Source organism: Polypterus senegalus, chromosome 3 (assembly GCF_016835505.1).
Source record: "Polypterus senegalus isolate Bchr_013 chromosome 3, ASM1683550v1, whole genome shotgun sequence".
NCBI classification, from domain to species: Eukaryota; Metazoa; Chordata; class Cladistia; order Polypteriformes; family Polypteridae; genus Polypterus; species Polypterus senegalus.
The window spans coordinates 239,178,831-239,206,199 of NC_053156.1; the positions used below are offsets into that span (position 1 = coordinate 239,178,831).

The 27,369-nt window shown below is 36.7% G+C and overlaps 1 protein-coding gene across 13 annotated transcripts in view; it reads right to left on the minus strand.

The window, feature by feature from the left end:
• LOC120526013 (myelin transcription factor 1-like protein) overlaps positions 1 to 27,369 on the minus strand; it is a 614,625-nt gene that overhangs the window by 432,351 nt on the left and 154,905 nt on the right. For 12 of the 13 annotated variants that reach the window (XM_039748823.1, XM_039748819.1, XM_039748831.1 and 9 more), the window contains exon 3: positions 1,729 to 1,808. The exons of the other annotated variant lie outside the window; for it this stretch is intronic. The gene's annotated coding sequence lies outside the window, so the exon portion shown is untranslated. The remainder of the gene's footprint in view (positions 1 to 1,728; positions 1,809 to 27,369) is intronic. 13 annotated transcript variants of the gene reach the window in all.

Sequence of the window (27,369 nt, forward strand, 5' to 3'; positions counted from 1 at the left end):
GCCACCAGGAGTCGCTGTGAGGGGGCTTATGGGCTCTTTTGTGCCTTATGACCCAGGGGTACGTCACGGTCATGTGACGGGAAGGAACTAGCGTGCTCCCGGGTTGAAGAAAAAGACTGATTGCCCTGACCCGGAAGGAAAAAGGAACTGTGGACTGTTGGGACAGAAACACCTCCGGGTCAGGGGCTATAAAGGGCAGTGCCTCGCTCCAGACAATGAGCTGAGCTGGGAGGTAGAGGAGCAAGTGTCTGGGCGAGGAGGAGAGAGAAAGAGAGATTATAGTGTTGTGTGGAAAAGAGTGTATTGTATATGAGTAGTGTGGAGGGTGCTTTGTGCACATTGTGTGAAGAAATAAAAAAGTATTGGACTTTTACCTGGTGTCGGGAATTCTACCTTAGGGTTCAAGGGAGCACTAGCGCCCCCTACTGCCACATATATATATATATATATATATATATATATATATATATATATATATATATATATATATATATACAGTGGATCCAGAAGGTATTAAGACTCTTTCACTTTCTGCACACTTTGTTGTGTTGTAGATTTAATCATAAATGGATACAGTTGCCATTTTTACCTATCTGTCTATACTCAATAATGCATAATGAGAAACTGAAAACATGTTTTCAGAAAGATTTGCAAATTCATTCAAAATTAAAAACTGGTACATAATTTTGTATATAATGCCCCAAAATTCATTCTGTATGTCAAGACAAAAACTAAGCCATTAAAACCAAGAAATTCTCCCTAGATCCCTGCAAGAGAACTATGGTTAGGAATATATCAGGACAAGGGTATAAAATCATTTTTCTAAGGTTTTAAGTATTACCAGGAGCACAATGGCCATAACAATTGTAAAACTGAAAAAATTTGGAACTAACCAGGCAAGAAGGGCCTTAGTCAAAGAGATGACCAAGAACCCAATGGCCACTTTAACAGAGCTACAAAAGTCCTCTGCTGAAATGGGAGAACTTACTGGAAGGATGACAATCTCAGTAGAACTCCTCAATCGGGCATACAGTATATGGCAGAGTGGCTAACTTCCACTTGGAGTTTCCAACCGCATTTGAAGAAGCTACCCAAACAAACCCAAAGCAGTAATTTCTTCCAAAGTGGCTTCTATTAATGGAAATTTTATCAATTTAAAATTAAATCAAAGCACGACACAGTGTGCAGAAAGTGAAAGGGCCTAAATACAATAGGAATCCAATGTAGGGACAAATTAACATATAGAATCATATAGAACTCCCAACTAATATATGTGTTCTAAGCCATATTTTATATGCTGTAGATGTTTTCAAATCTTAACTTACATTGGTAATGACAAATGTGTTCTGATACCTTTTAGGTTAGGAAGATAAAAGTATTGAGGTAAGGTGATTATTTTCACTAATCATGGAGTTACTGGAGCTGTATTTTTGGCAATTTTTATTTTTAAATTTTGATATACTCTGTAAGTATGGTATGCTAATACAGATACCTTCTCTGAGTAAGCTTTTTCGCTCTTACCTTAATGCCACAGCATGCTTTTTTATATTTATACTAATAGCTGCCCTGTTTTCATGTTGTATTTTTACATTCAGCAAAGTAACAGTGTGCTCATTAAGGCCTTTTTAACCAGTAATGTATCCCAAAATACTAAATAGGTGATTATATCTGATTATATTCTGCAATACAAAAACTCTATTGAAAAACTGTAATTTTTTTCTTTAATACCTGGCAATTACAGATTACATCCAGGGTTGGTTTCTGCCTGCACCAGTTGCTGCCCGGATACACTCCGGCTGCCCGTGACCCTGTGAATGAAAAAGCCAGTTCAGAAAAGAAATGGAGGAATACTTAGTTGAAATCATTAAAACTAAAAAAATCCTTAAGAGCAAAATAAATGAAAAGGAAAAACACATAAAGAACTAAAAACTTGCAGGGACAACAGAAATTAAAATATAATGAATCATTAATCAAAATATAAAACTTACACAAAAAGTTACATTAAAAATAATAATACAAAAAATCTGAATTTATTTCTTATTCTTAACTTCTCTTCACTTTTCCTGGGTTGTGGTGGTAATACACAGAGTCGATTCAACGTTACTTCCCAACCCTAGCATAAGCTCCTCCTCATAAATCCCTTAGCACTCCCAGGCCAAAAAGATGCAAGATCCTCTCCCTCGTGTGTACTGGGTCTGCCCTTAGGTCTCCTCCAAGTTTGCCATGCTACTGAATCTAGGGGAGAACATCCCATTTTCCCTAAAGTATTCTTACATTGTCAAACATTTCACATTATTATGGAATGTAAGCCTAGCAGGAACATTATTTCAGTGTGTTGTTTGGACTCAGTTTTTTATTTTTATTTTAATCACTACTCAAAGTTTGTGTTATTTGGTGTGGATGGGGACTTAAGTTAACTGGAATATTTGCCTGAGGATTTAGCTTCCATTTCACACCATCACCATCTAAAAAACAAATTGTTACTGCAACCATGTCATTCACCAAGCTACAATCTAATCAGGTGCACACTTGACATCACCATCCAATACAACCATGAGGGCATCGTTCCAAAATAGTAAACCTATAGCACTCAGATGCACTAAGTTCATAATCTCAGATTTGTCTGTACCTTAATACAGTGGAACCTCGGGTCACGGCCAAAATTTGTTCCAAAACTCTGGTCGTAACCCGATTTTCCCCCATAGGATTGTATGTAAATACAATTAATCCGTTCCAGACTGTACAAACTGTATGTAAATTTATTTTCTTTAAAGATTTTTAAGCAAAAATAGTTAATTATACCATTGAATGCACAGTGTAATAGTAAACTAAACGTAAAAACATTGAATAACACTGAGACAAACACCCAGGCTCCCTGCTCAGCAGCTCGTTCGCTCACAGAGGCACGCGAGCCTGTGCTCACTTGCTCTCTCTCTCGTGCACTCGCTCTATCTCTCTCACACTCTATCTCTCTCACGCTCTCTCTCTCTCGCGCTCGCTCTCTCTCATGCGCTCTCTCGCGTTCTAGCTCTCTCTCCTGCACCAGCTTTCTCCTCCTGCTTCCTATCTTCTCCTGCAACCTCCTGTTCTTTCCTGTTCTCTTCTTTTTTCTTTTAGCCGACTCACACTTCTATTTATGAAGAGGCCTGGTAGTCATGGCAATCAGCAAGTCCTTGGGAACAATTACGGATGCGGACCGCTTCTCACCTGTGCACTTAAGTGAGAAACGCCCACATCACAAACTCCTCAGGAACCGCTTCGGCCACACACCACCACGCCCTCTTGCTAAGCTGCGAGTGCAGTGATTATTTATTAAGACTGTCCTTTTTGACGGAAGCTGTGGACCCGCTATACCACAGGAGGAAGCTGGGTTGAGAGGAGGTTACAGTTTTGAGGGAGAGTCCCACTGCTGTGTAAAAATATCAAGTCACTAATTAATTCAGATATATGTTTTGATAATATAGTCCTGTTTATATTATGTTATATATCCTTTTATATTATGTTATATATCCTTTAAATCCTGCATCTTAACTCCATGAAATTCAGAGCTAAAATATTTTTGAAAAATGACAAATCTCAAATAATTTGAGTACAGTAGTCAGTGTCCAAATTTAGATTCAAAGCCACTGCAGTTTCAGAAAGTATGCTACGAAATTGAGCACCATGTGCTCAAAAATAACAAAATCGGGCACAACTTTCATCTGCAAGGGCATGTAATGTATCCTTGTAAACTTAATGAGAATTCAAATTTTCAAAAACATTGTGAAATGCTACAACTATGCTATGTCCTACTAATGTGTAATTATTTGAATGAACTAGTAGTCCAAAGGTTTTATGCAGTAATAGAGTTATTTAAGATGTCAGAGGAGTGCCATAGAGTACAGTCAAGATTGAGAAAAACATGCTCAAATGAAAACTCATGTTCAAATGGCATATTGTTTTCAAATAGTGAAGTTTTCATGTATGAATGTGTATGTGTGTGCGAGAAAGGCAGAGACAGATTCAATCTCGATTGAGTGATTACTGGAATATAAAATAAACACTTTCACAAAGGTATAACAAAACAAGTGTGCATTAATTCAAGAATGAAAATAACAAAAAATTCAAGTGACAACAAGATACCAAGAAGATATGATTCACCAGTGTTTGTAACTCTGCTTACACACCTTCAACGATATCTTTTACAGGTAGCAAAACTTTACACCGGCTGTTACAGAGTCAAATCAAATGCTTTTCTTTTTGGGTGCATACACCATCATTTATGACACTGCTAGATCTAAACATTAGCGTGACAAATTGCTTGTGTACTAAAGTGACTTTAGATGTAGGTGGAAGTCCCATTTTACTTTATTGTGCCAAGCAGAGTTGTGATGCGATGCAGCAGTCTATTAGTCAGCAAAAGCGCTGGGAAGAAGTTGTCTGTTGTTACGGTCCTGCCTTTGTCCAGTCTGATAGTTGTCACAGGACATCACATCTTTGATTGCCAGTAAAACAAATAGTTCTGAGCAGGTATCAGCCACAGCACCCACTGTGGTCATCGTTGCTCTTGTGTAAAGAATGGAGATAAATGGCAACAACTCATAGAGGGAGAGGCAAGTTCGTTGTACTATGTGAGCATCACTGAGAGAATAAAACTGAATAATAAAAAAACAAGCGCTAACTTTTACAAGTACCCAAAATTTACAATTTGTTTTACAGACTCAAATTAAATGTATGTTTTTATTATATTATAGTAATAATAACAGCAGTTCACTACTCAAAACACAGAGTACCCATCTCGAACCTGGGACCATTTGGTTATAAGGCAGTGGTTCTCTACTCTACACCATTCAAGAACACGTGTAAAGGCCCTGTTGATTGACATTTGAGCTTGGATTATGATCTCATTGCCAGCAACATGTAAATCAAATTCTTTTTTTTTCTTTGGTTTTATTCTTTAGTAAAAGTGCACGTGTTTATTTGATATTAGGACTAAAGTCTTCACACATTATACACTTCATGTCATTATTCGTATAACATGGAAAAAGTTTCTGCTTTAAGTACGTAAATCAAATGCATTTTTATCTTTGGTTATCTTCTTAAATAAAAGTGCACTTGTTTATTTGATATATAGACTAAATTCTTCACACATTATATCATTATGTTACGTATTATATCACGTCATTATTAGTATAATATGGGAAAAGGTTCTACTTTATGTATGTGTTCAGCATTTCTTGCCTTACATTTCCTTTCATTCTACACTTACCCAGATCTTTGTAGACACGGAACACGCATCTCCGTCTTTCAGCTGCTCCCATTAGGAGTTGCCACAGCAGATCATCTTCTTCCATATCTTTCTGTCCTTTGCATATTGTTCTGTTACACCCATCACCTGCATGTCCTCTGTCACCACATACATAAACCTTCCCTTAGGCCTTCCTCTTTTCCTCTTCCCTGGCAGCTCTATTCTTAGCATCCTTCTCCCAATATACCTAGCATCTCTCCTCTGCACATGTCCAAACCAACCCATTCTCGCCTCTCTGACTTTGTCTCCCAACCGTCCAACTTGAGCTGCCCCTCTAATGTACTCATTTCTAATCCTATTCATCCTCATCACACCCAAAGCAAATCTTAGCATCTTTAACTCTGCCACCTCCAGCTCTGTCTCCTGCTTTCTGGTCAGTGCCACCGTCTCCAACCCATATAACATAGCTGGTCTAACTACCATCGTGTAGACCTTCCCTTTCACTCTTGCTGATACCCATCTGTCACAAATTACTCCTGACACTCTTCTCCACCAACTCCAACCTGCCTGCACTCTCTTTTTCACCTCTCTTCCACAATCCCCATTACTCTGTACTTTAAATACTCTGATCCTAAGTATTTAAACTCATTCACCTTCACCAACTCTACTCCTTGCATCCTCACCATTCCACTGACCTCCCTCCTATTTACACATATGTATTCTGTCTTGTTCCTACTGACCTTCATTCCTCTCCTCTCTAGAGCATATCTCCATATCATCAACAAACATCATAGTCCATAGGGACTCCTGTCTAATCTCTTCTGTCAACCTGTCCATCACCATTGCAAATAAGAAAGGGCTCAGAGCCAATCCCTGATGTAATCCCACCTCCATCTTGAATGCATCCGTCACTCCTACCGCAGACCTCACCACTGTCACACTTCCATCGTACATATCCTGTACAACTCTTACGTACTTCTGTGCCACTCCCGACTTCCTCATAAATACCACAGCTCCTCTTGAGGCACCCTGTCATATGCTTTCTCCAGGTCCACAAAGACGCAATGCAACTCCTTCTGGCCTTCTCTAAAGTTCTCCATCAACATCCTCTGAGCAAACATTGCATCTGTGGTCTTCTTTCTTGGCATGAAACCATACTGCTGCTCACTCATTATCACCTCAATTCTTAACCTAGCTCCCACTACTCTTTCCCATAACTTCATGCTGTGGCTCATCAATTTTATTCCCTTGTAGTTACTGCAGTCCTGCACATCCCCCTTATTCTTAAATATCGGCACCAGTACACTTCTTCTCCACTCCTCAGGCATCCTTTTACTTTCCAAGATTTCACTAAACAATCTGGTTAAAAACTCCACTGCTATCTCTCCTAAACACCTCCATGCTTCCATAGGTATGTCATCTGGACCAATGGCCTTTCCATTTTTCATCCTCTTCAAAGCTGTCCTTACTTCCTCCTTGCTAATCCATTGCACTTCCTGATTCAGTATCTTCACATCATCCAACCTCTTCTCTCTCTCGTTCTCTTCATTCTTCAGCCTCTCAAAGTACTCTCTCCATCTGCTCAACACACTCTCCTTAATTGTGAATATGTTTCCATCATTATCCTTTATCACCCTAACCTGCTGCACATCTTTCCCAGCCTCGGTCCCTCTGTCTAGCCAATTGGTACAGGTCCTTTTCTCCCTCCAACCTCTCATACAACTCATCATACGCCTTTTCTTTAGCCATCGCCACCTCTCTCTTCACCTTGTGCCTTATCTCCTTGTACTCTTGTCTACTTTCTGCATCTCTCTGACTATCCCACTTCTTCTTTGCCATCCTCTTCCTCTGTATACTCTCCTGTATTTCCTCATTCCACCACCAGGTTTCCTTTTCCTCCTTCCTCTTTCCAGATGTCACACCAAGCACCCTTCTTGCTGTCACCCTTACTACATCTGCTGTAGTCTCCCAGCTGTCTGGTAACTCTTCACTGCCACCCAGTGCCTGTCTCACCTCCTCCCTAAACTCAACCTTGTAGTCTTCCTTTTTCAACTTCCACCATTTGATCCTTGGCTCCACCCTCACTCTCTTCCTCTTCTTGATCTCCAATGTCATCCTACAGACCACCATCCTATGCTGCTTAACTACACTTTCCCCTGCCACCACTTTGTAGCCTTCAATCTCCTTCAGATTAACTCTTCTGCATAGGATGTAATCTACCTATATGCATCTTCCTCCACTCTTATACGTAACCCTATGTTCCTCCCTCTTCTTAAAATACGTATTCACCACAGCCATGTCCATCCTTTTGGCAAAATCACTATCCTTTGACCTTCTTCATTCCTCTCCTTGACACCATTCCTACCCATCACCTCCTCGTCTCCACTGTTCCCTTCACTAACATGCCCATTGAAATCCGCTCCAATCACCACTTTCTGCCCCTTGGGTAAACTGTTCATCACTTCATCCAACTCACTCCAAAAATCTTCTTTCTCACCCATTGCACACCCAACTTGTGGTGCAAATGCACCAACAACATTTATCATCACACCTCCAATTTCCAGCTTCATAATCATTACTCTGCCTGACACTCTTTTCACCTCCAAAACACTCTTGACATACTGTTCCTTCAGAATAACTCCTGCCCCATTTCTCTTCCCATTCACACCATGATAGAAAAATTTTAATCCACCTCCAATCCACCTGGCCTTACTCCCCTTCCATTTAGTCTCTTGTACACACAATATATCAGCCTTCCTTTACTCCATCATATCTGATAACTCTCTCCCTTACCAGTCATACTGCCAACATTCAAAGTTCTTACCCTCAGTTACACTCTCTTTACTTTCCTCCTCTCCTCCTGCCTCCGGACACGTCTCCCCCCTCTTCTTCTCCTTCTTCTTCTTCGGCCAACAGTAGCCCAATTTCCGCCAGCACCCTGTTGGCTAATAGTACTGGTGGTGGTCGTTGTTAACTCGGGTCTCGACCGATCCGGTATGGAAATTTGTAATGCTGTCCACATATTGATTTGGCAAAATTGTACACTGGATGCCCTTGCTGACGTAACCCTCCCCATTTGTCCGGGATTGGGACCGGCACAAAGAAACACACTGGTTTCATGCAATGCATGTATTCCAAATAACAAAATACTGTATTATTTACCCTATACAACTCCAGGAACCTCACATGGAGATAAGGTGCCTTGGCTTGAGTTGGGAGAACTTAATGCCCGAGTTGATCTCCGTCAAGGCAAGGGATGGGACAGCAGCCTGCCTGCTGCTTGTGCTAATCGACACATTTACAAAACAAAAGACGCTGATGGAGAGGTGCAAAGGGATTCAAGGTGGGCCGAGATTACACGTTTTTTCATAAGCTTCTAGTGTTAATTGAAATAAATGTAAGTTTATACAAGCATGAATAACAGAAAAATGGGCTCAGAAAGAAATAGAAAAGACAGCTAAAACTTCATGTAAGTCTAAATAAGCCTCATGTTCAAATTCAAGATACAACCTCCCAGGAACTGAGCTGGAACTGATAGGCAAAAGAATCTCTCAGGACCTGCCGCTCCAGCATTGCCTCCAGCCTAGAGCAAAAGTGGAAGCGAAAGTGCAATGAGTTGGGCCAGGTGAACTCGTTGATTCTAGGAGGCTCACTGAAACTGAAAATGGCATTACTATCCACACTGTCAACTATCCCCTGTAAGTCAGCGGCTCTGACTCCAACTGGGCTTGCTACTCCACCCGCAAAGCACAGAGTAGAAGAAAACAAAACGTCCGAACTGAAAATAATGATCACTGCAATGATTACTGCAAAAACTATCACACACTTGGGCATAAACGAGATAAAGTATAATATAAAGAAGGCTACAAATGATATAAGGAAAGATAGAAAAGAAATAAACATGACAAATTAGAAGCTGCTTCAGGATATTAAAGACTTGGAGAAACATTTAAGTAATCACATTGAGACAACCTTTAAAGGTATACTAGAAAAGAACTGAGGAAAAAATACAAGAAGATTCAAGTAAGTTTGAGAATAAGTTTAAAGCACTTGGTGCTCAGCTTGAAGACATTAATCAAACATTCACGACTCGTATTTAAATAGTTGAACAACTGGCATCTACCACTAACGGGAAAGCAACAGCTGCAAATTCCGAATGCAAAGTGCTTAGAGACAGACTAGCTGCACTGGAAGAGGAAGACAGAAGAAATAATATCAGAATCGAAGGTCTCTGTGAAAACAGTGAAAGTTCAAATCCTTTGAAATTCATAGCTGAACTATTCTCTAAAATAATTGGAGAGGACTTCAAATCATACACGAAGATATCAGCAGCTTACCGCACATGTGGATTGACAGCCTCAAAACCTAGTAGCCTCATTGTATGTTTCAACAAATTACAATCTAAATTAAATGTGATGTCACTTCTCAGACTGAAACAAGAGATCATATTTGAAAATAATCACATTCGTATTTTCGCCGTGTTTATCACCTTCAACAGCTGCTAAACGTGCTGCATTTTACAGCATTGAACAGCGCTGATTGAAAATCAGATACAGCCTGTTGAAAGTTGATATTCAAGGCAAGTTCTACATTTTTAGTTCCCCGGATGAAGCAGAAAAAGAACTAAGAAAATTGATCCAGACACTTTTTGAAATATGATTATAAGTTGTGGAGAATTGACGGCTTCTTACTCTGGCCCTCACCCCCAGGCCGCCAGGAGGAGCTCTCCTGACAGCATGATCGTGCCCCAAGATCCAGCAGGGCCTCATGGACTATATAGTGTTTATACACAGCCCTGCTGGATACCTTGGGGACCACCGGGAGTCGCTGTAGGGGGGCTCGTGGGCCCTTATGTGCCCTATAACCCGGGAGTACGTCATGGTCATGTGACAGGAAAGAACGACGTGCTCCCGGGTTGAAGAAAAGGACTGTTTACCCTGACCCGGAAGGAATAAGGAACTGTAGACTGATTGGGAAGGAACACCTCTGGGTCAAGGTGTATAAAAGGACTGTGGGAAAGCCGGGAGGAAGGGTGGCTAAGTGTCTGGGTGTTGGAGGATTGTGTGTTTATTGAGAAGAGAGGAGTGGCGGTGCTTGGTGCACATTATTAGTATAATAAATAATAATTGTGGACTTTTTACCTGGTGTTTGGAGTGGTACCTGAGGGTTCGAGAGGTGGATTAGAACCTCTAAGCCGACACAGTCAAATCATGTCCTGACAAAGCAAATAAGATTTTACCTGGCAATCAAGTTTTTACAAAAAAAAAAAAGAATTATGCTAAGAACAGATCGATCCCCACCCTTGAGAGAGAGAGCAAGCCAAACGGTGTAAAATTTAAGGCTTGTAAAAATACCTAAATCAACAAATTCTCTGTGCTTTATAAACTCATTTCAAAATATTACTAATTAGATCCTGCCATGTTTTGTAAAAAGTCTGCACAGATCCTCTAACTGAGTATTTGATTTTTCCAATTTTAAATAATATAACACATCAGTTTCCCACTGACTTAAAAGAGAAGAGTTTGGGTTCTTCCAGTTTATCAGAATAAGTCTGCGTGCCAACAGTGTAGTGAATGCAATCACAATTTGTTTGTCTTTCTCCACTTTAAGACCCTCTGGAAGAACCCCAAACACAGCTGTTAATGGGTTAGGAGGGATTGTGAGTCCAAGGCTGTCTGAGAGGTAATTAAAATTTTTGTCCAGAATAATGTTAATTTGGTGCAGGCCCAGAACATGTGACCTAGTGAGGCTGGGGCTTGGTTGCAACGTCGCAGGTTGGATCATGCCCTGGAAACATTTTGGAGAGTTTTAGTCGAGACAGATGTGCTCGATATATAATTTTGAGTTGTATAATTGTATGCTTTGCGCATATGAAGCTCGAGTGAATTCTCTGCATTGCTACTTTCCACTCCTTTTCTGATATATTAATTGAGAGGTCATTTTCCCAGTGTCCTCTTGGATCTTTGAAAGGAAGGGATTGTAAAAGGATTTTATATATTGTAGAGATGGAGTCTAACTCCTTGAAATTGAGCAATAATTTTTCCAGCGTGGATGAGGGTGCAAGATGAGGAAAATCTGGAAGGTTCTGTTTAACAAAGTTCCTGATTTGAAGATAGTGAAAGAAATTTGTAGCTGGAATGTTAAATTTGGAATTAATTGTTCATAGGATGCAAAGACCTTGTCTATATAAAGATCTCTAAGCAAGTTAATTCCAAATTTTTTCCAGATATTAAAAACTGCATATGTTTGTGAGGGTTGAAAGAGGTGGTTCTTTTGCAGGGGTGCCACAGAAAGAAGCTTCTCCGTCTTAAAATGCTTTCTACATTGGTTCCAGATTCTAAGTGAGTGGAGCACAATTGGGTTATTAGTGTATTGCCGATAACGTGTGTTTATTGGAGCGCAGAGCAGGGAATACAAAGACGTACTGCAGGATTTTACTTCTATTGCGGTCCATGCCTGTATATGTTCTTCTATTTGTGTCCAGGTTCTTATCGACTGTATATTTGCCCCAGTAATAAAACTGGAAGTTAGGTAGAGCCATGCCGCCTTCTGCCTTTTGTCTTTGTAGGGTCGCTCTTTTGATGCGTGGATGTTTAGAATTCCAAATAAATGAGGTTATTGTTGAATTTAATTGCTTAAAGAACGATTTATTAATGTATATTGGTATGTTTTGAAATAAAAAAAGGAGCTTAGGAAGAATATTCATCTTAACAGTGTTAATTCTTCCAGCTAGTGTGAGATGAAGGGTTGACCATCTATGCAAGTATTGTTACATTTTAATTACAATTATACATTTCTTTTCTCTGAAGAGGGGACTGTTTAACATCATACCATTGGTTTATTGTATTAGGAATATACTATCACACGTTATCTGTTACATTATCTCCTTATCCATGGCTACTGTTTAACATCATTCCCTGGGTTTACTCTTTCAGGACTGTTTAAGATTATATTCTAGGTTTATAGTATTTGGACCGTACTGTCAACAGATATCTCTACTTTAATATTCTACACTGCAGCTGGGGGGATTGTTTTGTTTTGGACAGGCTCTATCTCTAGGTATGTCAAAGGACTGGGACTTCCTGAAGTGTTGTCTAGCCTCATGTGGGGAGGGAAAATGGGGGGGGGTAGAGTGGGGGCAGGGGCCTGGGGGTGTTAAGAAAGAGAGCAAGCTATTTCTGGTCTATCCTTTAAACCCTTACAACTGTAAGTGCCAACATAACAATAGGCTTCACACCAATAACTCTGGGCAAAACTGGAAATTAAGCTTAAAGCTATCTTATGTAATAATGTACTAGCTTCATTTAAGACAACAAAATGTCAATAAAAGTTCAGAAGCAATGTCTCTATGACCAAAAAGTGAACTTTGTGAGCTGGAATGTTAATGGTCTCAATCATAAATTAAAGAGAAAGAAAGTATTCACTCAACTAACACGTCTAAATGCCAAGATAGTATTTTTAAAGAAGCCCATTTATTAAGCATTGATCAGTTTTGGTTGCAAAAAAATTGGACTTGAGTAACCACTCCAACTATAAAAAGAAAACTGCAGGTGAGGGAATTTTAATACATAGAACAATATTATTTGTAGTATCAGATGTAGTATCTGATTCTGAAAAGCAATAGATAGATAGACAATATGTGACTGTCATGTGTAATTTATTTAATTGTAAAGTGATTTTAATAAATATCTACGCATCCAATGTCGATGATAGAGACTTCATCCAAAACTTATTTGAATCCATTTCCAATGTGAACACTCATAAAATTATAATGGCCAGAGAATTTAATTTTGTTTTAAAACCATACATGGATAGGTCTTCTGCCACAGGGACGATAACATTTAACACTGCAAAAACAATTACACAGTTTGTAATTGATCACAACTTGTCAGACCTTTGGAGATTTCTAAATCCAAACTCAAGATCATATTACTTCTTCTCACCAGTACATCACTGTTACTCAAGAATTGATTATTTCTTTATAGATAACAATTTTTTGCCCACGATCAAATCTTGCAAGAACAACACTACTGTTATCTTCAACCACGCCCCTCTGACCATGAAGCTCAAATCATTATGCCCTTCATACTCATCTTGCAGCTGGCGTTTTAACCCACTTTTACTAGCTGATGAGAACTGTACAAAGTTTATATCTAAGCAAACTGATTTTTTTTCCTCTGCAAGAATACGCTAGGAAACTCTACATTCAGAACTCAACCTCTTGAAAACAAAAGAAATGGAACTACTTATTTTTAAATTGCGACCATCATTACTATGAACAAGGAGAGAAGGATAATAAGATCTTAGCTGAACAAATCCACAAGCAGGAGGTTCGCAATGCAATACCTGTAATTACCAACACAGATGGAGAAAAATCATTGACCATAAAAAATATGCACACATTTAGAGACTACTATAAGTCCTTATATTCTACTCAGTTTAAAGAAGACACAACTGAATGTGGTTTTCAATGCATTACTAAGATACCAGACCCTGATACTTTCAGTCTAGAGGAACTGGATATACTGTACTTCTGACACTCTAAGAATTTCTAGATGCTGTAAACTTACTTCAGAGTGGGAAAGCAGCAAGCCATGATGGATACCCTGCTTAAGTTTATAAAACAAATTTAATTAAGATAGCTCCCCTTTTATTAGCAACATTTATAGAAGTCATTGGCAATACAATTCTACCTCAAACTTTTTACAAAGCATTAATTACCATCTTTCCTAAAAAAATAAGGACGTATTAAAATGTGCATCATACAGACCAGTCTCACTTCTGAATACTGATGTTAAGATACTCTTCAATGTTCTATCTTATAAGGATTGAGAAAGTGCTTCCTTCAGTAATATCACAAAACCAAAGCGGATTTATTAAAGGCCGACACTCAGCCTCCAATCTTCAACGTCTGTTTGATGTAATACTTTTACCCACAAAGTCTAACACCCCAGAGATCTTATTATCATTGGATGCAGAAAAAGCACTTGATATGATTGAATGGGACTACCTATTCACTACATTGTACAAATTTGGTTTAGCCTGAACATATGTGCATGGATCAAACTACCAGTCCAGAAGCTTCAGCTTGTGCAGTATTAGCAACACTGCTTCAGACTACTTCAAACTAGAATGTGATACTAGACAAGGACGCCCCCTGTCACGACTGCTATTTGCATTTGCCATTGAGCCATTGGCAGTTCAATTTTGGACAGAAAATATCACTATATGCAGATGATATGGTACTATATATATCAGGTGCACAAAATACTGTGCCTACAGTCCTAACAGCAGTAGCAGAATTTCAAAGATATCTGCTCTTTCCAGTGAACTCTCTACCACTTAATATTAGATTGGACACCTCCCTTTAATCATCGCAGATCAGTTCCGATACCTAGGGGTAAACATCACAAGTAAACATAAAGCTCTTTTTCAACAAATTTTTGCAGTCTGTATAGAAATACTTAAGCTATACTTGCACAGATAAGATACCTAAGCTTCCTTTCCTATTTCAAAGCATCCACAAACACATTAACAAATAATTTTTTAAGAAATTAGATTCAATCATAAACCTCAATTATTTGAAAATCAAAACAACTACGCATCCAAAGTGTGACCCTACAAAGACCTAAGGCAGAAGGTGGCATGGCTTTACGTATATTCATTTTTATTATTGGCAGCAAATATACAAGCTATAAAATACTGGACATTGGCACAAACAGATGAACACACATATGCTTGGTCCACAACAGACATAAAATCCTGTAGTACTTCTTTATATTCCTTGCTTTGTACCCCAGTAAATACAAGTTATCAAAATACTAACAACCCAATTGTGCTTCATTCACTCAGTATATGGAACCAATGTAGGAAATACTTCAAGACTAAGAAGCTTTTATCTGTGGCACCTGTACACGATAACCACCCTCTCAAACTTATACAGTTTTTAATGGAATGGAATGATGGAAAAGATAAGGGATTAAATCCCTTAGAGATCTGTACATAGATAACGTCTTTGCATCCGACAAACAATTAACTCCAAATGTACCTTTCCATCAACACAATTTTTCCACTATTTCCAAGTTAGAAACTTTGCTAAACAAAATCTGTCAAATTTTCCTCACCTCCCACCTACTTCTATTCCATAAGAAATATTGATTATTCTTGAGGATTCAGACAGCATTTCTATAATATATAAAAACATTTTAAAATCCCTTCCTTTCAAAGATCTCAGAGTACAGTGGGAAATGGGTCTCTTACTCAACTCTTAAGAAAAGGAGTGGAAGGCAGTTATGCACAGAATTCATTCTAGCTCCATTTGCGCAAAGCATACTATTATTCACCTTTTATCAAGCACACCTATCTAGTTTAAAATTGTCAAAAATGTTACCAAGACAAGATCCAACCTGTGAACATTGCAATCGAGCTCCAGCATCACTGGGCCATATGTTTTGGGCATGTACTGTATCAAATTGACCAAAATCTTTAAATGCCTATCAGACAGCCTTAGTGTCACAATCACTCCTAATCCATTAACAGCTGTGTTTGGGGTACTCCCAGATGGGCTTAAAGTGGAGAAGGACAAACAAACGGCGATTGCCTTTACTTCACTATTATCATGTAGATTTATGTTGCTCAACTGGAAGAATCCCACCCCACCTCTTTTAAGTCAGTGGGTAACTGATGTTATATACTATTTGAAATTAGAAAAAATCTAATTCTCACTTAGAGAATCTGTTGAAAATGTTTTTTAAAACCTGGGAGGATCTAATCAATAATATTTTAGAATAAGCTTTTTTTACTGGGGAAAAGGATTCTCTTCCCTTGTTTCTATTCTTAAAGTTTTATTCTGGCTGTTGACCTTCCTCTTTTTCTCATGGGTGGGGATTGTATTGAATTTAGTCTTTTTAAGTTTGACTTATTTGTATGGAATACTACTGGCTTTAATAAATTCAATAAAATTAAAAAAAAAAATGACAAAGACTCAGCCATTGATATAATGCAGAAAATATTGTCAATGCAGTGAAGCTTTTTGGAGTTATGAAGAATCGTATTCTTTGTTTTGTAACCAAACCCTCAACCTAGCCCACGGGCTGCTTTGAATATGACAGCTATTTAATGACAGTTATATTAAATAAGTTTCTTTCACCATAGTAACGTAGTCAATCAATGAACTTAAAGCAAAGTTACTAGATCTACTGACACACAAGTTCCCAAATGATGTTGTCACCAGAAGTAACAGTAAATTGCAGATGTTGGAATTGCTCATTCAACTAAGTACTAAGTACTAAGTAAAGGGCGTGGATACTTATTTCAATGTAATATTTCAGTTTTTTGTCTTTAATAAATTTCCAAAAATGTTTAAAATCCTGGGGTATTCAGTGCTAAGGAAAAATTAGTTTAAATGACATTAGCATAAGGCTGTAACATAACAAAAAATGAAGTGGTCTGAATACTTTAAAGGCACTGTATAAGTAGAATTAGGGGTGAGAAAGATTATACAAATTTACAATCAAGCTTAAGATGTATGAGGGCGGCACGGTGGCGCAGTGGTAGCACTGCTACCTCGCAGTTAGGAGACCCGGTTCGCTTCCCGGGTCCTCCCTGCGTGGAGTTTGCATGTTCTCCCGTGTCTGCGTGGGTTTCCTCCGGGCGCTCGGTTTCCTCCCACAATCCAAAGACATGCAGGTTAGGTGGATTGGCGATTCTAAATTGGCCCTAGTGTGTGCTTGGTGTGTTTGTGTGTGTCCTGCGGTGGGTTGGCACCCTGCCCAGGATTGGTTCCTGCCTTGTGCCCTGTGTTGGCTGGGATTGGCTCCAGCAGACCCCTGTGTTCGGATTCAGCGGGTTAGAAAATGGATGGATGGATGGATGTATGAGAATAAAAAAAATATATAAATTTTTTTTTCTTTTGAAAAACTGACATTTCTTTTTTCAGCATTAAGAATGTGGTTGTGCAGGATGCACTATTCTCAGGCAGAAGAAAGATGACCACTATGTTAGACCTGATCAAATGAATGATGTTCTTGCTCCACTCTGGTGGGCAAAAGATTCATGTGTACTTGCTGATCTTTTTGAATCAACAAATATCAGTAACAAAATAAACTGAGGGACCAAGAAGAAAATGTGACAACATACATAGGAGAGACAACCTGTGCCATTCTCAGCAAATAAAATTAAGTGGTGGAAGGTGCAGTGCGCAGAATTTAACCTTTAACTGAAAAGGGTTTTCTTAACAAGTAGAGAAATTGCCACTATGCAAAGAGTTGCCTACATCTTGAAAATGAAGATTTGATTCTCCTCTTGAACAAAAACCATGCAGTCTTCATGAAGCATTATTATAGCTGAGATTGAGATAGCTAGAATTCCAAAATCAACAGGATCTACTTATTTTACATTATATTTTAAAGATAAAAGCTGACAATAAATACAGTAAGCTTGTTGCTCACATTTGTGTTTAACTGTTACTGATTTTTGCATGTTTAGACTTAAAATTAAAAATTTGAAAAAAGTGGTGTTCATTTAAGTTTCTACACACTTAAGGCACTTATTTTTTTTAAGGCAGTATTCTACAGCAACAGTGTTTTTTATTTATATTTGTTAAATAAAAAAGTCATGTTGAGCTATACTTTGAGTCTCATTTTCATTGTATTATTTGAGCTTTTTGACAACATATTTTATTGCAACACTAGTGAGTAGCCGACTGAAGAGATCACAGCAACAATTCTCCTACATAGGTATATCAAAATTCAAATGTCACTTGGGTAATTTTTTAATAACCTTAAAAATTATTTGTAAACCTCCATGCATTGTATGCTGTATCCCCTAGGTTATCTTTCATGAAGCCTGGAGATAGAATTAAAACCTTCATCACACACTAATTCTAACTACTATATATACTGTAAATTCTTACAGGAAGTAATGCACAAGAGCCTTTTTGGTTCACATTGTGGACAGAATTCTTAGCTATTAATTGCTTTTCTTCCTTAAATACAACTGATTTAAAACCAAACATTTTTACATATGATTTTTTGTGTCTTCTTCACAAAAACACATACAATATTTTGAAACACATGGACAAAAGTGAATAACTGACAGATTCAGGTTGTTTCAAAACATTTTGTTAATTTCTTTTCAGGTGATTAAAATTAAATACTTCTATGAATTTCTGATCATACAGAACGAGAACAGGACCCACTTACACAGGGTCTATGTGGAATTGCCAAATAAGATAACATGTATATTTTGGGGGATGTGAGAACAAATTTGAAGTATGCTAAGGAAAACCCAAGTCCACAAAGGAAGAACTTACAAGCACCACACAGACAACACCTGGGTTGATATTTTAAACCAGGATGTTGTATCCATAAAGTATCAGCATTACGCAATGTGCCATCCATTTGCCCCTTGAATTAATGTGATAAATAAAAAGGATAAGCTCAAATTTATATAAAATGACAAACAGATCTCAATGCCAAATAAATTAAAATGAAAAGTCATTCTAGCAAAACTGCTATTGTAAAGTAAACCTATTGTTAATTTTCATCTTTTCACAGGAAAACATTGAAAGCAGGCCTATTTCTTCCTTTATTATAGGGGGATGTATGTAATCATCACTGTTTTTCTCATCAAAGAAAACTAAAACTAAAATAACACAAAAAATCAAAAATAAAACCAAAATTCTCTATAATGTGCATGAATAGATATTAATATTGTTTTCTTATTATTGTTTATTTAGCAGATAATTTTATCCAAGTCAGCGCACAAGGATACAATATACACAATAATGATTAGAAGGTGCAAGCATCAAAATCAACAGATAACAAGATAAAAACCAAGTAACAGAGAGTAGTACTAGTACTATATAATTATACTTGCAACTAGACTATGACATAAATTTTGCATCCTAAGCTGTTTGCCAGTACAACAGCAGCTATCCTGCACAAGAGAAACTAAGCAGATCCAAAATATATAATGAAAAGGTACATTTTCAAAAGAATATCTTCAAAAGAAGCCTAAACATGAGTAAACTGGCTACAGTTTGAATAGACAAAGGGACATCATTCCACAGTTTTGGAACAACAACAAAGAAGCTTTATCTATTTCTGAAATCTGCCTAAAAAAGTACTTTTAAAAAACCCATAAGATATTCTGTGACAAAGAAACTGGAACTTGGACTGACATTTGTTTTTCAAATTATCTAAAGAAAATTATTTCACTAGTAGCAGCGTGCCTAGCTTTAAAAATATGACCTATCATGAAGATTTTAAATATGTGTTTAGGACGCAGAAATCATTGGAAATTGTGTCCTCTGAAAAGTATGACTGCTCTTTTGAACTTGTATCTAATGCACCATCACCTAAAAGGAAAATTTACATTTAGGAGAATTTAGATAATAGTTATATTAAATCATCCAACAGACTAGTGGTCAAAGGATTCTTTATTGTTGAGAAAAAAAGATGGAGCTTAATGCCCATGCATTAATTATTGGAATTTATAATTATACCTTCCCTCTGATTTTTACCTTGTTAAAAAAGTGAAATGTTCCACTATATTCAATAAATTAGATCTCCAAAGTACTTATATGATATGAATTTAAAAAGTGGTTGAGTTGAAAACCCCATTAAAACATCCACATGTCATTATCAACATTCCATATTATTTGGCAAATGCTTCAGTTATAGTTAAGCCCTTTATCAACAATATTTTTCAGGATGTTCTGGGTTTATTCATTTTAGTATATGTTGGTGACATTCTTGTTTTTACTAAAAGTGTGGGCATTCATAATAAAAACATCTCACTGAGGTTCTTACATTGATTTGAAGAAATAATCCAGTTGTAAAAATAGTGAAATATTAATTTGGTAAGTCTTCAGTTTTGTTCTTGGGATATGAAATCCCTTGCTCTAGTTTAAGTATGGACAAATCAAAAGCAGTCTCAATCCTAAACTGGTGATATCTTGAAAGCCTCAAACAAGACAACATTTCAATGGTTTTGCTTTTTATTGTAGATTTATTAAAGATCTCAATTCATTAATTTTGTCACCACAGACTAAAAAAAGTATATTCAAAAATTAATTTGGACATCTTGGGTACAAGCTTCTTAGAATTATTAAAACCGCTGTGTGGCACATCCCCAATTTTTTGCACATCGTGAAACATCTCTTCAATTTGAAGTTGAAGTATATGCCTCAACAAATATACTGTCAATTTCCATATATAAGGGACATCCACCTATGTGCTTACTTTTAAGATTTAGACCTACAGTGAACAAAATTATGATGTTAGTATTAGGGTTTGTTAGCTATAAAATTAGTGTTAGAAGAGGGGGGTCATTAGCTTAATGCAGCCCAATTTCCATTTATTATTTATAGTGACCACATGAGTTTAATGTTTCTAAAATCTGCCAAAAGAGTAAATGCAAAAAACGACAGATGGACCTTATTTTTTAGTTGGCTTGCCTTTGTTATTTCTAAGGCAGATACATTCTTTTTAAACCAGACTAGATGCCTTGAAAATCCTTCTAGCCACTATAATGTATTACCTAAGTGACTTATAAAGTTTCACAGTTACATCAAAATATACAGACAAATGTTCCTGCAGGTAAACTATGTGTCTTCTGATCTAGGAAGGGAGTTTCTGGTTGAGGCTCACTCCTGTAAAATTTTTGGTCACCTAGGAATTACTCAACTCTTCAGCTAATAAAATTAATAAGGTGCTGGCTGGCTTAAATTTTATTCTGTGGCAGAGTTTGCAGTTATGTTAGGCATGACAACACAGTGCAATCAATTACATGTACACAAACTTGTGACACATTGTCTTTTCCAGCTTAATCTTAATTTACCGTAATTTAGAAATGAGACTGAGATCAGAAAAAAAAGAAATAAAGCCGTTTTTTTGAATTTGTAAGTCGATTATGAACCGTAAGTGATAAGAACCAACATTCTTATGTGAACAGATTTTTCTTACAGGCCTTAACCACATGTTGAGACCATCTTCTTTAATCAATCCTTGTAATAAGTATGTAAAATCAAACTTCCTTTCCAAAATCCATACCATTGGGTTGCCAAGAAATATTATCAGCAATACAAAACAAATGACAGAGAAGATAAAAAAAAACTTTAAACAAGAAAAAAAAAACAAGTTTCTGAAATTAATTCAAAACACCTGAGGCAGATAACAATAAAATCCATAAGTTAAACAGCCAACACTGCTCTTTAAGTCCTTTCTCACTCTTCCCTTCCTTTTTAGCCCAAGCTTCTGTCCTGAACAGCATATATACACACACCTGTGGCATTATTCCCAATCATTAGGTGACAATTATACCAAAACTAAACAAAGGAGACCAATGGAATTCTTATACAACTAAAATCCTCAGAAATGTATAGCCTGCCATCCTTAAGTTAACAGGGCAAATATATAACAATATCGTGGCATACTAGTAACACTCAATAGCCACTGATAATTTCACCTTTTGAATTTCATCTCTCACTCCTGTCTGACAAATCAGGACTACCATTCAACAACTAAAATTTACACCATGCTTGCGCATAAACGCATAAGCACTGCCAACTGATAAAACAAAGCACCACAAGATAATGTTCTGCTTTCACTGCTGCAAAAATTGCTCTGTATTGTAAAGATTTTTCTTCTTTATAAATCGACTTCACTAAGATTAAAAAAGAATCACTTGGCAAAAGTTTAGCAAATATAATAGTCTACTCCATATGGGGACAATAATCACATTCCTTAAAAAATACTGGTAATCTTGATACTGCCAGTATTATACAAAATGCAACAATGACCTCTACCTGATTAAGTACAGGTTGACTAGGCAAGACCTCTTGCCAGGATCATAACTCTAACAGGGCCACATGCAACACACACCGCTACCTGGGGTCTTCTACCATTTTGCCAGGATCTACATCATATTATGTTCTCATACCTGAAAGACCATGTAAGTTGTATAATCTAAAGGTAATGTAAATGAAACATGCCAATTACAAATTAAAAAACAGCAGAATCAGTAAAAGGTATGCATAAACCATTTCCAAAGTCAATTTTCTGTCAGAGCCAGACAAAATTCTTCAATAGCCAAACAAAACAAAACCTATATTTCGCACAGAGTATCACACCAAAATGGAAAATGTATAGACAAGAGTATAATATTGTTGTCTAATGTGGAATGAAGATGATAATATGTAAATTCATGAATACAGTTTAAAGAAAGTAAACTTCTCAATTGTTTAAACTTGCCATATCTTTAGGCAGTAAAAACACTGGGGTACATTAACAGATGCCTTTAGTTTTTCATAAACGGAATGATGCAGTAGCACTTTAATAGATGTATTTTTGCAGTTCCTAAACTACTTATTTAGCCTTACTCTATGTAATAAGACCTGAACAAATGCTTCTTTTGGTGTTTATAACATTTACATATCAGCAGTAGATAGGTTATTCATCTTTGTGCAGTGTGGCATATTGACATTATGGTTAATTTATAGTAATTTTACAGTAAACTAAAATGTTACCAAAAGTGCTAATTCAAACAGATTAATATAAAAATTGTTAAACTGTTAAATTCTGGTAGAAACTACAGAATTGTGTTAAACAAAACCGCACAAAAATAAATGGACTACATAGCATTAGGTAACTCTCTACTGAAAGCTCCAGCCTTTATACTTATGTATGACTGCAAGCAGACAAATTACACCTGAGGGGACAGTAATACATGAGTAAAAACTACATATGAAAATGGCTCACAGTGGTGATGATACAGCACCGCAGCAAAACAAAAAAGAAAGGTAGCAGAAGTAATTTCTGGAAATGCTTTGTATCTTAGGCAGGAGCTATCAGTGCATGATTATTGGAATTGTGCTTGATATTATAAAAAAATGTCAAAACATACTAACATAGGCTTCTTTATTGCCCTTTTGATCCCAATATGGAGTTATTTAAGAAACAGATCTGTGTGTGCTTTGAGAGCACAAAGATGTGACTGATCAGATATAACTTATGGTGTCATTTTTTGTAAGAGTAGATGGAATGATTGTAAAATTAATCACATTTTAATACATTGTCCTAAACAATTTCAGATGCTTCAGTTTCACTCTCTGATTACAAAGAGCTTATCTACAGATGTCTGTTTAAGCATCCATTTTCTAACTGGTTTATACAGTACAGGTTCACAGGTGAAACCTCACATGTGCCCACTCTTGTGTAAATAGGACTGTGGAATGTGAGAGTAAACGACACACTTGCTGTACTAACAACAGCTATAGCATGTACAAATCAAGGAAAGCTTCAGACAAAGTAGGTATCTGGCTTGTCTACAACAACAATGAAATAAGTTGCTCCATTTGTTAATACCAAAAATAAAATGTATGTATTGTCCAAAGCACTGTGTTTATTTTAGCAGGATGGGAAAAACAGTATACTTCATTGCTAAATACAAATATGCAAATACTAAATTTGTCTCATTCACTGGGTTTTTGAAGGCACACTTTTCTCCATTAGTATAACCCCTATAACGTGACAAATGTGAATACATACATATCATATATATGAAACGTACGTTGAAGAATGTAATGCAGTCTATCAGTTACACTACAGGTAATGCCAGTCAATGTAATATTAATTACTGGATTGTACACAGGGTAAGCAGTAACAAAGTGTTATCAGTCATGTAAGATACTTTGAAAACAGAACAACGAAATGTGTTTACTGGAGTACTGAAACAATGGATTAATGTAAAACTGATCAGTTCGATTTCACATTGGAAACCTTAAAGTTTGAACAAATATAATAAAATACAAGAATTGACAGATTTGCAAAAATTAAAGCAAGAGGAGTTTGTGAGATTGACCTGTTACACTTCAGTATGCTTTTAACCAGCTAATGATACAAACATAATCCTTATAAAAGCAAATGTTACAAACCTAACAGAGTGATTCCATGACAAGCCGATTTTAAAATCATGCTGTTACAAGAACAACATTAAAGAGTTTAAGTTAAAATATTCTGAATTATCTTGAAATTCACTATTTCAACAATACTTATTTAATCTAATTTTTTATTTTTTGCATTGATTTTAAGCAGTATTTTTAGATTACTGCAGAGAAAATGTCAAAGAATAAATTTGGAATGTGGACATGGTGAGATAAATCAGGTAGCTCATGATGATATCATCCTTTATAAACCTAATGTTGAATCCCCCACGCACCACCACCACAATTTTATAAAATATGCCCCATTTGTTGCTACACTTCTGAGAATTCCCATATCTACACACCTTAAAATTCAAGGCCTGCGCTGTACTTTGATATTTATAATTGCCAATATTAGATTATTTAAATGATATTTGGGTAAACGCTTGATACATATAACACCACCTAAAAGTTGTTGTTACTATTAGTATTTATATATTTTATATTCTGTAACAGAAAAAGACATGACGTTGTTCACTTGAATAAATGAGGTGCTTTAATAAAAAGCCATTAAATGGTATGGATTTGTGTTTTTGCCATGGTTTCCAATAGATATTGAGTATCATGAAATTTAACTAGTTTTGTTATCAAATATACAAGTTGTCGTTATAATGACATCTCTAGTCTGGCATACTAAAGGTGTAGTTAGTGGCAGGCTGTTTTTGGACAAGCTTTTTTGTGCAATTCAAAACAGTGTTGTTACCAAACTATAATTACATTATTTCAGAAAACTATTATATTATCTAAGCAAAAGTGTTGTTTGAATGCATGCAGCTGGTAGCATAACGTGTGTGATATATGTACAAATTTAGTATTAATTAATATAAAATAAGGCAACACAGTTGCACCATGGCTATTGCCTCAAAATTCCAGAGGCTTAACTTTAAATTCAGTCTGGTCACATTGTATGGGTGGTTTACATATTCATTCTGTATAATGTAGGTTGATTGGTTTGTGAGTATAACTGAGCCAAATGCTGGGCTAGTGTAATACAGTGCTTGATTTTACTTTGCACCCCATATGAAAATTAAATCACCTGGAAACTCTAAATTTGGCCTATGCAAATAAGTGTTTTTATGTGGATAACGGTGCTCTGTGACGCAACTGCAGCCAGTCTAATGCTGGTTCTTTTTTTGTTCCAATGCTGTCAGTGATCAAAACATCAACCAAGCATGCACAGTAATAACCAAACAGGCAACTGCACTTACCAACTAGTCTTCATACACTAGTCTTGATACATTAAGTAAAGGAATGGGAACAAAATGTCAAACAACTTTAGTGTGGTTTCTTCCAGTTACCTGTGGTAAAACATCTGTCAACTTGGAAATTTGCTGTAACAATCCTGAATCTTGGCTTACTTAATGTATCAAGACTAGTGTGAAGTGAGCATGAAACCCAAATCAGTCCTCCATTGAAAACACATTTTTGACTCAAGCAAATAAAAAAGGTGCTTTTCTATCTCCATGTGGTTAGCAGGACCTGAACATTATGCTTATTTATAGCTTTCCTAAAATAAGTTCAATCTAAACAGTGCAGTTTTTGTGTTGCTTGAGTGGTAGAGATTATCTTAAAAGAATTAGACAGAGATGAGTCAACATGTAAGCAGGTTCGTTACACTAAGAGAGATTTAAGTGTCAAAATCAAGAAAGAAAAACATATTTGAATAAACAGGCACATATTGAAACCAAAATCCGAATTGTAATTAATTGCTCAAGAACATTAAGGTTCTTTTGCTAAGCCTTCTTTCATAAAAAAAACAAAGTTCAGATAATGACAGAGCACATGGCTAGGTCTTAAATAGTACTGCTGCTATAACGGCACAAGCAATTAACAGCTATGCGTGGTGGAAGTATGACAAATAAAATACAAAAATAAATTTAAAAACATTACTTTCTTTTTAAAATTTTTACACAGATAAAAAAGAAATCAATAGAAGAATGACAAAAAAGTTACAAAGACTACTGGTCCTGACTCTCTAAAGAAAGTCTACCTACCTATCTACCATGGTCTGTTGATTTTTTTTTTTTATTTTATTTTCTGAGATTTGTATTTCAGGAAACAGCTGTTTACCATTTATGAGTATAATGTTTGAAAAATGTATATTGGCTAATATAGATTAGAGCTGTTAGACCAACTGTTCACAACATTTTCAAAGATGGTAGTGCAAGATTTTATTCAGAGAACAACAAGAGGCATGTCACAAAGATTACTAATCAAAGCTTGTGACTATGCAGGCTGGCTCCACTCTGCTTGTTCCTTCTGGGAGCTCATGTTACCAAGATTTTTTAAATGTAAAAGGAGTAACACATTAAAAATAGCTTGCTTTAATGCTAGAAGTATCAAAAATAAGGTAAGTGAGTTGGAGTTGTATGTAGCAGAGCATAATTATGATATTATAGCAATAACGGAAACCTGGTTAAATAACAAAGATGGGGATGAGGGTAACATTGAGGGATACACATTTTTTAGAAAGGATAGACAGAACAGAAAAGGAGATGGGGTTGCTGTTTATGCCAAACAGAATTTAAATGCATGTCCTCTTCAGTTGGATGATGAGTCCCATCGTAGTGAGGGAATGTGGCTTCGCCTGGAAAATATTAGGTCAAGAGGTCTTATTTACTGTAAGGAGTGTGTTATTGACCACCCAATTCAGACAGTAATTTCAACACACATCTTTTTAGTAATATCAAAAAGGAAAGTTTACAGGGAGATATTATAGTCATCTGCGGTGGGTTGGCACCCTGCCCAGGATTGGTTCCTGCCTTGTCCCTTTGTTGGCTGGGATTGGCTCCAGCAGACCCCCGTCACCCTGTGTTTGGATTCAGCGGGTTGGATGGATGGATGGATGGATGGATATTATAGTCATGGGGGACTTTAATTATCCAAATATTAACTCAGATAACCTTGCAGATGGTTTTTAGAAGTAATCAGCGACTGTTTTTTAACACAGCATGTTAAAGCACCAACACAAAGTGAAGCCAGTCTGGATATAGTATTTTGTAACAAGAGGTGATTGAACCACTAGGGTCAAGTGACCATCATATAATACAATTCTCAGTATTTTGTAAGGGGGCAGATGCAAAGACTAAAATTGTTAAGTTGAACTTTGGTAGGGCAATTTTTGATCAGATGTGACAAACTCTGAGTAGGATACACT